Raw genomic sequence first — 13,609 nt, 5'->3', positions numbered from 1 at the left:
ACACTGTATAGGCTCACCGCTGCCTCTCCTTTTTTGCGATGTTCCATGAAATTGCCACATACATCTTGTACTTTTTCATTGTGTAACCCTATCTGCAAGTTGACACGGCTAATTTCAGACATCTCTACATGATACTACATTGCATATCCTTGCGCATATTTAAAGCACCAATTAACGATTGTGTGCGTACCATAAACTAGCCATGACTCTGTATGCTGGACTAGCAGGCACTCTAAGGGAGCCTAATGTAGTGCACGGGAATTCCTACATGCCACCTACGATTTTGTGTAATGTACTGCCCCTGTTCCTAAATATATGTCTTTGTAGAGATTCCAGTATGGACCACATACAGATGTATATAGATGGATTTTCGAGTGTAGATTCACTCATTTTGATCCGTATGTAGCCTATAATGGAATCTCTAGAAAGGCTTATATTTAGGAACGGAGCTACGACGTAGTATCATGTATGACATCTACATATCTAATTTAGCAGCCAGTAGTAGAAATCATTGTCTGCACAAAGGGATTACTGGTCGAAAATCCTAGCAAAGCACGCTGGTAGGCACAGAACAATACAAGAGAGAGAGAGAGACGCGCTTACAAGATCATAGCAATGCCTCAGTCCAGGATCTTGGTTGGCCAAGCTGTTAGATCCCGAAGAAACATCGTCCTTGTAGTTTTTGCCAGCTGCATAACAGGTAACAACGACTAGTTAGTATATTTGAAGTACATTGGGCAGGTGATGCTGGACGGGTTTAAAGGTGACAAGTACCTAGGCCATGGCGGGTGCTTGGCATCTCTCCAAACTGTGGGAATCAGGTTAGAAACGTCGGGGGTGATGACGTTGCGCTGGCTATCGGGGTCCGGTAAGGAGATCTAGAACCGTCGAGTAGGGTGTTTCTGGAGCGGCTCCGGTAGGGTGGACTACGGTGTGGGCGAAGCGGATCTATGGCCGTGGACGAGGGCATAGGTGAAGCTGCTCCGGTGGTTGGGTTAAGGACGGTGTCGACGATGCGGATCTGCGGTTGTGGACGGGGCGTCAGAAGCTTCTCTGGTGGTTGAGTTAAGGGTGGTGTCGACGATGCGGATCTGCGGCCGTGGATGGGGCATCAGAAGCTGCTCCGATAGGTTGGATGAGGGTGCGAGGAAGCGGATCTGAGGTCGTGGTCTTGTGAGTTGGCAAAGCGGCCCCGGTAGGGTTGAGAATGGTATAGGCGAAGCTACTCTGGTAGGGTTGAGGAAGGTGTCGGCGAAGCGGCTCCGGTAGGGTTGAGGAAGGTGTGGGCGAAGAGGATTAGAGGCCGTCGACGGGGGCGTCGATGGGGCGGCTCTGGGGGGTGTGGACGATGCGTCTCCGGTGGGGAGTACGAATGAGCCGCTGCAGATGCGCGGCGGTTGACGAGAGTACCGGCGAAGCAGATCCGGCGTCGTGGACAAGGCCGACACTGAATGGTCTATGGTACAGTGGTGGATGAGCAGTCTACTTGTTTCTAGGGGAGCTGGGAGGGGTAGATGCAGCCGCAGAAGCAGATCCGGCGAGGTGGATGCTGCTGGCAGTGAATGGGCTATGGTACGCCGGTGGATGATCAGTCTAGGGTTTCAAGAGGGTAGGGGAGAAAGGGCGATGAAGTACGGACGGCGTGATGTAAGATGCTGTGGAGTTAGTCGTTTTTGTGGGAGGGGGAGAGGAAATGGGGGTGCTGTGTAGTGGGGGAACCGGAAGTTACCAAAGCAGCCCCGACCTATCATGTAGATGAGGGCGGTATTGTAGTTGTTGGTCTCCGTGCACTAAGGACAAAAGGGGGATTGCGCATGCTAAAGTCTAAGGTGGCGGAAATTTTAGAAGGAGGAGGGAGACTTTGCTGCCCGCGGGATCGTTCGTATCCAGTTTCAACTAATTTTGGACCGTGCTAGTGGGAAGGTCATGCTAGACTGTGTACACGGGCACGCGTCAGCAGTTAATAACTGGTGTGAAGTCCACCCCAGAAAAAAGACAATAACTCGGGATGATGCGCCGATAACTTGGACGTTCACACGGGCGCGGCCAATCGTACGGGTGTAGTGGTGCGTTCACAAAAAAGGGATCAAACGCTCAGCCTATGTATTTCTCATGTAAATAGATAATTTAGTGCTATTGGTTATTTACTTTAAACATAATGCATTGATGTGTTAGTGTAGAGGCGCACAAAAAGAAATGGATATTGTAGTCAGCTACTTAAAAGTGTTACCTCATATGATTACATAGCCTCCATTTCATAAATTGCGTACCCATTGAATTCATATATGAATATTACATATATTACTTCAAAATAGAAACTTAAATCATCCAAGACTAATGAATTTGAATGCAAGAGTAACAATGGTGCATGTTCATGATAGCTACATTGGTTGTTTGAAGAAACATCACTGTAACTTTGGCATGCACAACTAAAAACGCTTATTTAAATAGAAAAAATGTGATATGTGAGTGTCCAATCTTTATAGTGTTGAATCGATATTGTACCTTTGGCCATGATACGAAGTAGATATTGACTTATGTTCAAGCGATGCACGTCCATGATCGCTAGATAGTGATACGTGAATGAATTGTGCAATCTCTCTCACACGCATACATATCTCACTTCCCTGTGGGCATCGGAATCACACACGCGCACTTCGTGTATTTCTCTCCCTCCGTCAGGGTTAAATTCATCTTTCTACACCGTCCTACAAGTCTCTCACACAAAAACACACACGCTCTCTATGTCTAACACGCCCACCCCTTTAATTCCGCCAACCCACAACCACTAATGTCTCTCACACATATGCTATCTACCTATCCCTTAATATAGCTAGATATGTGTCACACAAACTCCTTCTCCATACTATCAAGATGCCCATGCGTTGCACGGAACATCAAGATGCATTTGTATGAGAAGTTTATCTTGTGGGAGAAAAGGATGAACGAGGGAGTGCCTTATTTGCAAATGCGGAGAGGGGTGTGCGTATCTTTTTTGCAAAATTTCCATAGTTTCCTTCCTGTCCGTCGGATATAAATCGGATGGCCTATATTGCAGGATGGCAGGAACACCATCATCACTGACGGTGTCCTGGACTAGGGGGTACTCACCACGTCGTCCCCCAATCGGTTAGATTGGGCCGAGGACCCCCAGGGCCGCATACTCATGGGCCAGTCCGGACAGGTGCCGCATACAAGTAAGATTCCACAAGACTTGGCGATCAAGACAAGGACTCCTCCCCCACCGGCGTATTTGGCTAGGACTCTTGTTATCCTGGGCCTCTGGTGCATTATATAAACCGAGGCCAGACTAGTCGATAGATTATTATGAGATGACTCATCATACCTCTAGGGTTTAGACCACAACATATGATCTCGAGGTAGATCAACTCTGTACTACACCCATATGAATACAATCAAAAGCAACATGTAGGGTATTATCTCATCAAGAGAGCCCGAAGCTGGGTAAAACCCCGTGTACATGTTACCATCGATCCTAGACGCATAGTTCAGGACCCCCTACCCGAGATCCGCCAGTTTTGACACCGACATTGGTGCTTTCATTGAGACTTCCGCTGTGTGATCGACAAAAGGATCGATGGCTCGCCTGCAGATCAATTGCAACTTCGGCATCTTCGTCACCAGCTCGACTGGTCACCTTGGTTCAACCAAGAATTGCACCCCGTTTTCGGATCACCATGTTCGGACGAGGGCCTTCATCAAACATAAACTCCGATCTCTATCAAGATCACGGAGGAATCATCCATGAAGCTCGGGGGCTCAACGTCAACATTGCCCTCAAGCGACCGTGCTATTTTTCTGGACAGCGAACTCGTATCTTCTGCCGCCACCTCCTCGAGTATCGCTTTGACGATCTCTTTGGTGGAATTGTGAGGAATTGAGTCTACAACAACCCTGGAAAATTTCGTCGAGTTCCGATGGAGGAATCTCCGGCAATCCATAATATACCGGAGCCCTGTCAAATCTGGACGGGAATCTGGACGAGTTTAGGCCGTGGTGTCCAGCTTCTAGCTCAGGCGTTCTTTGGAAGATCCAACCGTTGATCGGCTACGGAATTACTATATCTACCACCCTTCAAAATTTCAGCTCGATCCGACCGTCCAAACTCTGGGAACCTTCCGATTAGTGCATCACTTTTCGGATCTGTTTTCTGCGCGAGAACGAATCCGACCCGAATTCATCTTTTTTATGAACGGGATTTCGGACATCCTTTTTGAAGGAAGTTTTGTATGGGATATTGTGTATTGTTCCCGAACACATCCCACTAACTTTAAGATCTTTTGAACATGATCTTCAACATTATTGCTGGTGTCAAACCAGTCCAACAATATTGCTCCACGGCTGCCGACCTGTGCTAGACACGTCGTCACTTTGTTGAGCCGAGCTCAACTTCTTCGAATCATCATCTCGGCAAGCCGAACAAGAGTCCGGCATCGCGAAGGACAAATCATCACCAACATTGCCGCCCCACGGATTACATGGAGCGGGCATACCGGCATCACCGCATGGTCGCTTCATCAAGCCTGCCTCTACCACGTCACGACCTGCATCGGCAGGGCCGCACTGTTGCCCCTTCAAGCCGGTGTCCATCACGCCGGACTACTTCGACTCATCGACTGGCCTCGAGGCTTCGACATCTCGGCTGGACCGGAGGATTCATCATCTCTTCATCAACCTACTCCGGACACTTCGGCGTCACTAGCCGACTAGCTTCGTCACGATTGGCCGGACCGAGGGCTTCGCCTCGGCGAGCCAACCTTTGCCAGCATCATCTTCCTTTGGATTACTACAACAAATAAACCAGGTGCTATTAATCCTAATAATTTTTGCATGTTTGGGTTCATTTTTTCCAAGGAATTATTACTCTGGTTTGTCCATCATATGTTCACAGGTCTATCAAATGGTGGCCGCATTAACGACGGTCGCATGCTGGTTCGGTCAGTCTCCGTACATAGTCCGGCGAACGCCGCATCCGGAGCGCGGACCGACCTGTGAATTCAGGCTTTGCCACGCCTTTACCGCATCACGCCGATGCCCTGCATCGACATCGACTTCGGCGCCAGGCCATATTTCTTTTATTACTCAGTTTGCATAAATTATTCATTATGCAACGATTTTTTATTTATCATTATTACCATTATCTCCCGTTTGCACTATTTTTTGTGCACAGGAAAATGATCCGGGGACTTAGGCGTTACTCTGCCGGTCTGCATCGACCGTGCTATATCACCACTTCGGCGTGTCAAGCTCTCCGCTCCGCCACCTCGGGACCAGCTTGGGGGATAGAACCTTGTCCCGCATCAAGCTCGGACTGCGAACACATTAACCAACTAAGTCTCTTTTATGCTCAAAGCTTTAATTTCTAACTTGTGTTCGGTTCAATCAAGCGTTATACTTTTTTGAAAGAAAAAGTTGCTTGTAAAATTTTTTTCTTGTCCAAACTTTGTTCACACATACTTGACGCACTACCCGCGCTCATTATACCTGGGGGCTTCTTTAACAGAAGCTTATTAATACGGGCTTTATGCCCAACACATGTGTCACACTTCCGCATGTACCTTTTATTCACCATTATATGCATCGATATGACTTAAGTTTTGGCCAAGCTGGGTTGCCTGGCTCCTGTGCTTACCCCTACGTTCCCGATTGTTCGGCTAGGTGGTAAAGGGAGCACCTCTGCGATTGTTACTGCCGGGTCAGCCGGATGTGTACCTCGGACTGGGTGAAGCCGAAAGCTAGCGTTCTTAAGAGAATACTCGGTCGGTGAACTAAAAGATGATTTCTTACCTATTTATTTACCTGCCCTCAGATGCTTTTTTGCTCTTTTCGCAGTCCGAACATGCACTTTAGGGCATGCCTCCCAGGGAAAGGAACCCCTAACGGAACTATTCTCCCTGGAAGATGTTTCTTACTAACCATGTAATATAACATAACTAGTTGGGCACTTGTCTGATAAAGCACAAATGACCCCTATGCCTGGTCTCCACGCATGCCCCGGTTTTTATAACCGCAAGGGTATTCGGACACACTCCGGATTATTGGGTCCAGAGGTTGAAGCGAAAAGGTCCGCTACGACAAACGATCTACAATCCGGCTAGAAGGCATTCTACATGTCACCTTACATTATATAGTCAACTTTTACCCAAGTCACTTGGGGGGCTCTTATGTTTATTTGAGCCGTTTCATACTAAGTGTTTTTCTTCTTAGTCGTTGCAAAGTTATTATTATTTATCACTCCTTTTTTCGACACGAGTGTGCGGTCACTAGCCGGGGAGCCTAATTTCTCTCTCAAAAGCCGCTAGAGTTTAGTTTGCTAAACTGGCCTGATGAGAAGTACTACGCCCTCGGGATAGGAGGTTGAAGCCGTAGGCTGACCCGCTCAAAGTCTTGAGATAGGATGTATCATGTTAAAGCACGACAGAAGCACTTCTTTTTTCTAAGACCAATTTTCGGGTTGGCACTGAACACTTGATATTGTTCGGATGTCATGTTTTTACTGACGTTTCTTGGTTTTCCAAGCTTTTTGGCACTTTTAAACTATTTGTGCTTTTCCAGCATTAGTCTCGCAGTGCAACGCCGGACACCTTTTAGGGATTCGACAAAAACATTCTCAGATATTGCTATATATGCATCGGTTTCAAATTGTGTCTTCGGTCAATAGTTGGGTTGCCTGGCTCCCGCACTTGCTTCCTACATTCCGTTTTGTTCGGCTAAGCGTGCAAAGGGAGAACCACTGCGATTGTGCTTCCAGCTCATACGATTAAGCACCTCAGTGGAGAAAGCCGAAAACTGACTGTCACAATAAGCGTAAACTGGTCAGCGATCCGATGACTATGTTAAATAACAGGCCGTTCATAACATTGGCTGAAGTGTTTACGGCTTGACCTCGACTGTCGCCGAACACTACCGGGGGCTATTAACTAGCCTCCCAAACTAAATCCTCGATATTTTGCTCTTACATTGGAGGTGAGGTTTTATGATCATGCTTAGCATGACAACCCAAAGAAAGGAACCGATAGCGGGACTATTTTCTTTGGAAGACATTTCTTCTGTTAAACAGTAATATACCATATCTCTCCGCGTACCTTTGTTTATAAAACCGTATGGCCATATTGCCTTGTTTGTCATAAATCTTTGCCCTCATGAAGGCTTTATAAAGTAAGACAAACACTCCTCGGCTACTGGCCGAGGAGGTGGAAGCCGATGGTCGGTCAACAAAGTTTTATTCAATGCGGATTCGAGCATTAATGACATAAAGTACTTGGATACATAGAGTCATTACACATAATTTGTGATTTTACTATGGATATTGATCTTTAATTCGGTCAACCGTGCCTGCATTAAGGCTCGGGGCTACTGGGCTTTGGGCTTATTATTTAAACATATTAAACGGGCAAATCGATCCCCTGATCTGTTGTTGCCACCCGGCCAGTGTCTCGGGGGCTACTGCATTTCTTGTCCAATGCCGAAAATTTTATGTGCAATATAGTTTCCGAGGAGATTTTGATCCTCAGGTTGGTCCGCCGCACCCAACCTGAGTCTCGAGGACTGAGCACGCCGCTTTTAGTGTCCCGAAGTATTCTGCCGAGCTTGGACTTGATCCTTAGGCCAATTTTGCAAATCAACCTAAGTCTCAGCGGCTATGGGGATCAGCGGTCTTATGTCATCCTTCATGTGCATCTCGGGTTTTAGACTGATACCCACCTTGAGGGCTACTGGCTATATATCTCGGCAGAGAATAAATTGCACCAATAAAAAATATTGACAAAAATCGGCCCACATTCGGGGTGGTGCACCACCTCGAAAGCAGTTCGGCATAAAGCTCGGGCGCTAGTGGCTGGCTCCATAGAGGGCATTTCCGGCATTAAGCTCGGCTAAACTCCTTCAAACTTCTTTGAACCAAGGTGATTTATGACACCTCGGATACAGTCCGGCGTTGGATCTCGGATACATAGTCCGGCATTGGAGCTCGGATACATAGTCCGGCGTTAGAGCTGGGAAGCAGTCCGGCATTGGTGCTCGGCTGCAAAAAATACCTCGAATGCAGTCCGGCATTAGAGCTCGGACGCAAGAGGGAACTGCCTCCCGGGAACAACTTCAAACCCAAGGTGTGGCATAAAAATAACAAGGCATTGATAAAGGCCGGAAACTTAAAGGGGCTCCTCGGATACCCGACGTGTAAACCCATCGAATCCATTTCGGTGATCCTCAAGAGCGAAGATAAAGAAGATTCGTTGAACCAGTTTTCAAGACCGACGACCGAAGATGAAGAACAGTTCGGAAGAATCAAGGAGCGTCCCTAACTTGAAGACCGGTTCAGGGGGCTACTGACGGTGTCCTGGACTAGGGGGTACTCACCACATCGTCCCCCAGTCGGTTAGATTGGGCCGAGGACCCCCAGGGCCGCATACTCATGGGCCAGTCCGGACAGGTGCCGCATACAAGGAAGATTCCACAAGACTTGGCGATGAAGACAAGCACTCCTCCCCCACCGGCGTATTCGGCGAGGACTCTTGTTATCCTGGGCCTCTGGTGCATTATATAAACCGAGGCCAGACTAGTCGATAGATTATTATGAGATGACTCATCATACCTCTAGGGTTTAGACCACAACATATGATCTCGAGGTAGATCAACTCTGTACTACACCCATATGAATACAATCAAAAGCAGCATGTATGGTATTATCTCATTAAGAGAGCCCGAAGCTGGGTAAAACCCCGTGTACATGTTACCATCGATCCTAGATGCATAGTTCGGGACCCCCTACCCGAGATCCGCCGGTTTTGACACCGACAATCACCAACTCTAGTTTTTATAAGAGTAGAGATATGTGAGTGTCACTGCCCCCCCACACACACCCACACTTCCCAACACCGAAAGAGTAGGGTGACACCTCGATTTTGATACTAATCTATCGACTGGCTTCTCTCTCAAACATACACACACACTACCCGGCACCGAAGGAGTAGGGTGGCACATCGATCTTGATAATAATCTATCTACTCCTCTTTCGAACACACACACACACACTCGCTAGTTGTGCCTCTGTGCCTACCGCGCACACTCTCAATACGTCTTTCTCTCCCTCCCCCCAACAATGACAGCAGAAGGGTGACAACTCGATCTGATCATAATCTGTCAATTGGTTTCTCTCTCAAACATTGTGTCTCGGTGCCTCGCTCGGTAGCCCCCATGATATGTAGACTTCTCACGCGCGCACAACTGTAGTGACAATGACACTGAACCCAGTGTGCCTTGTTTTTACCGGCCTCATGTGATAGTTTTCACCCTGTTTTCTGTTAATTAACAAGGCAACCTTTTCTTTGTTACTACTAGTGAATCTGAAATCATTCGTGGCAGACATAAAATATATCACTTCAACCCAATTATCGCAGCAACTATTTAAAAGAAATTAGCTAGCTGCCCGTGCGTTGCACGGAACATCAAGATGCATTTGTATGAGTAGTTTATCTTGTGACAGAAAAGGTTGAACGAGGGAAGTCCTTATTTGCAAACGTGGAGAGACATGTGGGTATATTTTTGCAAAATTGCCATAGTTTCTTTCCTATCCGTTAGATATAAATCCGACGGCCTATATTGCAGGATGGCATGCACACCATCATCACCAACTCTTTTTCTACTCCCTCTGTCCGAAAATACTAGTCATCAAAATGGATAAAAGGAAATGTATCTAGACGTATTTTAGTTTTAGATACATCTCTTTTTATCCATTTTGATGACATGTATTTCCGGACGGAGGGAGTATTTGTCTTTTTAGAGATTTCAACAAGTGACTATGACCGGACCTTACCAACATACTCAAAAAAGTAGTCCATAATTTTGATGTTACCCTCTTTTCTTGGCGGTGCAGTGCCATCTGGATACCTCATAAATAAATCAAGGACAAATCTGACCCCTTCCTGAAAAGACATACGGAGCAAAATGAGTGAATCTACACTCTAAAATATGTCTACATACACATCCGTATGTGGTAGTCCATTTGAAATCTGAAAAAGACAAATATTTAGGAACGAATGGAGTATATATAAGAGTAGACATGGAGATATATCTCCAGCATGGTCTACAACAAAATGTGCTGGGCTGGTTAACGCCGGATGCTCGCAACGCGATGACATGAGTTCGAATTCTGTCTTTTAACTTTATAATTTTATATTATATATTACTCTACTTATTTAATATATACTTCTTTCGCTACTGTACTGACAGTGGAACCCACAGAGTACTTAGAATACAAGATTAAGGATGGACTTGTTTCTTTTTAACTCTCTGTACGAAGCTGTAGCCACCCTACAAGTCACGTGTACACTGTGCATGCAATTAACTTTTTATAGTGGGACAATCATACAGGCAATTAACTCAAATGCATTGGATGTCACCAACATAAAGAGCATCTCCAACGGCAGCCGGCAAATTTCCTCCCGCTTCCTTAAGTGGAGGACGACATCGAACGCCAGCGGCATACATTTTTACAACTCTAATCAACCAGATGAAATTCGTGCAAACACGGACTGATTTCATATAAGCATGAAGGATTTCGTATAAAAAAGCCGGATCTTCATATAAACATGATGGATTTCATTACATTTACATGAACTAAGAGGTGCCAATCCGGCTCTCTTGTATAATTAATACTCCCTCCGTCCGGAAATACTTGTCCTAGAAATGGATGTATCTAGACTTATTTTAGTTCTAAATGGACGCCCGCGGATCCCTTTGTCTTCCTCATGTCCGTCAAACACCTGCAGGGTCAACGAAGGTCCTCTGAAGAGACGAAGCAGCAAAGAAACCACCTGAATCCGCGGTCGTCGCCTCGGCGGTGCCCTTCATGGGTCCCAAATGGCGGCGGCCTCCCGTGTTCTACTTCTCCTCGATGATGGCGGCGGACACGGAGAAGTTGGCCACCTTCTCGTCGCTCTCCACGCACCCGGCTTCTGTCTCTGCCTGCATGGCGCTGCCACAGGCACGGGAGGCGCGCCCACAGACACGGGAGGCGCGGCCACCACAGACACTGGTGGCGCGGTACGACGCGGCAGCGACGGCGCCCGTAACGGCGTGCTTGCCGCTATGCCGGCGTGGAGCAACTCGCCACTCATCGAGCTGAACTGGAGCGACGAGTTGCTAAACCACGCGCCTGCTTGGGGCGGCAATTGGCTCCATCGGGACAAGCGAGGTTGGTGAAGCACCGAGCGGCCTCGCCCGTATCCGGAGGGCTCGGCGGGCCACCCAGCCGGGTAATATGCCGGTGAACGGCTCATCGGAAGCCGTCGGATGAGTGGAGAAAATGGTGAAGGAGGAGATGGGGAAGCGGCGGAGGGGTGCGATTCTTGCCCGCTGTCTGTGTGGCCTCATGTAAATAGAGGGCGAACGGTAGGAGCTTGGCCGGTGTCTGGCCTCGTTTAAACTGAGGGCGGACGGGAGGAGCTCGGCCGGTGTTGTGTTTAATTTCGGCCCGCTCATGAACGGACGTGTGGCCAGAGTAGGATTCTCGGTTTTCATGCGGGTTTAACGGAGGGGTTTAATGGAGGCGCCGGGCGTGCAGCGGGCGGCGCAGTACTATTTGATTTGACAGCAGTAATGAGCCGGCAAATCACAAAGTCCCTCGCCTCTCGTGAAACCGACCGAGCTAGACTGCCCCGCCCTCTAGCATTTTAAAAAATGTATATACTCCACTTTTGTACAGTAGTACTATTAAAAAGGCTTGTCGTGCACAACCCACCCCTCAAATAAAACTAAGCACCCTGGAATTCTTTGACAAAACTAAGCACCCTGAAATTCTTTGACAACTAAAGTGTTGGCTATATGATGTTGGCCATATATATTGTACGTATATAATGTGAAGAAACGAGTGGTTTTCGTAAGATGACTTAATACTCACCTAGACGGAGGGAGTATTCGATTTGACAGCGGGCGGCGCAGTTCCCGATACGGCTTTAATGTAGATGGGGGAGGGAGTAGCGGTTCCCGATATGTTGAACGGCCAATGCATCCTCCTTCAATTAATGCATGAGGGAAGTAATGGGAGGAGGTCCAGGAAAAGAGGCTGCACGATGTGGATGCAACGCATTTTGCCCTCATTGCCCTCATATAAAGGCGCCCCTCCATTCCAATGCATCTACCACATCGTGCGCACCTAAGCATTTGCCTAAGCACCTACACTAAGCGCAAAAGAGCTCACTCCAGACCCATGGCGGGGATGCGCGTGAGCAGCCAGTGGCTGCGCCAGATGGTCCACGACACCGGCCTGCGGCATGGCGCCGAGGATCGTCTCCAGATGGTGTTGGATACCGGCTGGTGGATGGCCGCCGTCGACGCCAACTACGACTCTCAGTTGGACCAGATGATCGTTGCCACCACCAACAAGTTCACCGTCCTCAAGAAGCTCACGGCTGACATCACCGTACTCCTCCAGCCCGCGCGCCGGGCTCCTCATTGCCTGCCACTCTAATCGGCCTCCATGGCCGGAGCATCTTTCAAGCACCAGTGGCCCTGCGACTACCCCCGACGCCACGAAGAATGTCCACCTGGAGGCCGCGCTTGCCGCGAGGCGCCTCACCCTGCAAGAATTCGTCGACCTACACATCCACATGTACGAGCAAATCGTGTACATAGGTATCTACAAGGCTAGTGGGGACGCTACGACGTTGGCCTTCCTCAACTGGCTGGAAGCCTTGGATGCCTTTGCTGAGAAGCACCTCGACCTTGCCACAAAAGTTGCCGCTCCTTAGCCGCCGGTCGGTGGCCCGTTGCACTAAGTTGAGGTGGAGGAGGTCGTACGTTGATGGATGCATCTTTCTTCTTGCCTTCTGTAACCACCACTACGATCGCACCATCATTGTGGCCTTAATTCTTATTGTGTTGTTGCATTCTAGTTCCAGTCAATACTGACATGTGCGATCCCTTTGCTTAATTATATGCATCACCGTAACTAGTACTCCATCCGTCAATTTATAAGTTGTGCTTACCTTTTCCATCAACTTCGTGCAACGCGCGGGCATCTTGCTAGAAACACTACTCCCTCCGTCTAGGTGAATAAGTCATCTTAGATTGTGTGTATGTCATGTGGGGCCTTAGTGTAGCTTGCCTAAGGTGTGGCTTGAACCAAACACTAACCTAAGTTAATCTAACTTGCCTAACCTTACATTCCACAAGATTTTGCCACATGTTAGAATCCAGAAATCTCCACATGTAGAAGCATAATGCACAAACCACCAGAATCTCATGCGTGCAATGCACGTGTACCTTACTAGTACGAGTTGGTAGGAGTAGTAGTAAGAAACAAATTCCAGTTTTGGCACGAGCTCGTACTGCGGGAGCACCACAAGGCCTGCCGCTGGAGTTACATTTCCCTCTCGGGGCCCACGGGACCGAACTTCAATGGCTTAGTGCCCGGCCTATGAGTCAATGACATGCGGAACTTAAATGCAGCTAGCCCACATGTCATTCTCATGGTGGTGGTGTGGTTCACGACTCACTCGTTCAAGATGAACCGGCCGGTGGTGGCGTGGCCGTGGCGAGGGTGCCACAGCTGGGCGTCGGGGCGTTACGAGGTGTAGATGGCCACACC

This window comes from Triticum aestivum, chromosome 6A (assembly GCF_018294505.1).
Source record: "Triticum aestivum cultivar Chinese Spring chromosome 6A, IWGSC CS RefSeq v2.1, whole genome shotgun sequence".
Classification (NCBI taxonomy): Eukaryota; Viridiplantae; Streptophyta; class Magnoliopsida; order Poales; family Poaceae; genus Triticum; species Triticum aestivum.
This window is presented reverse-complemented; position numbering follows the sequence as displayed.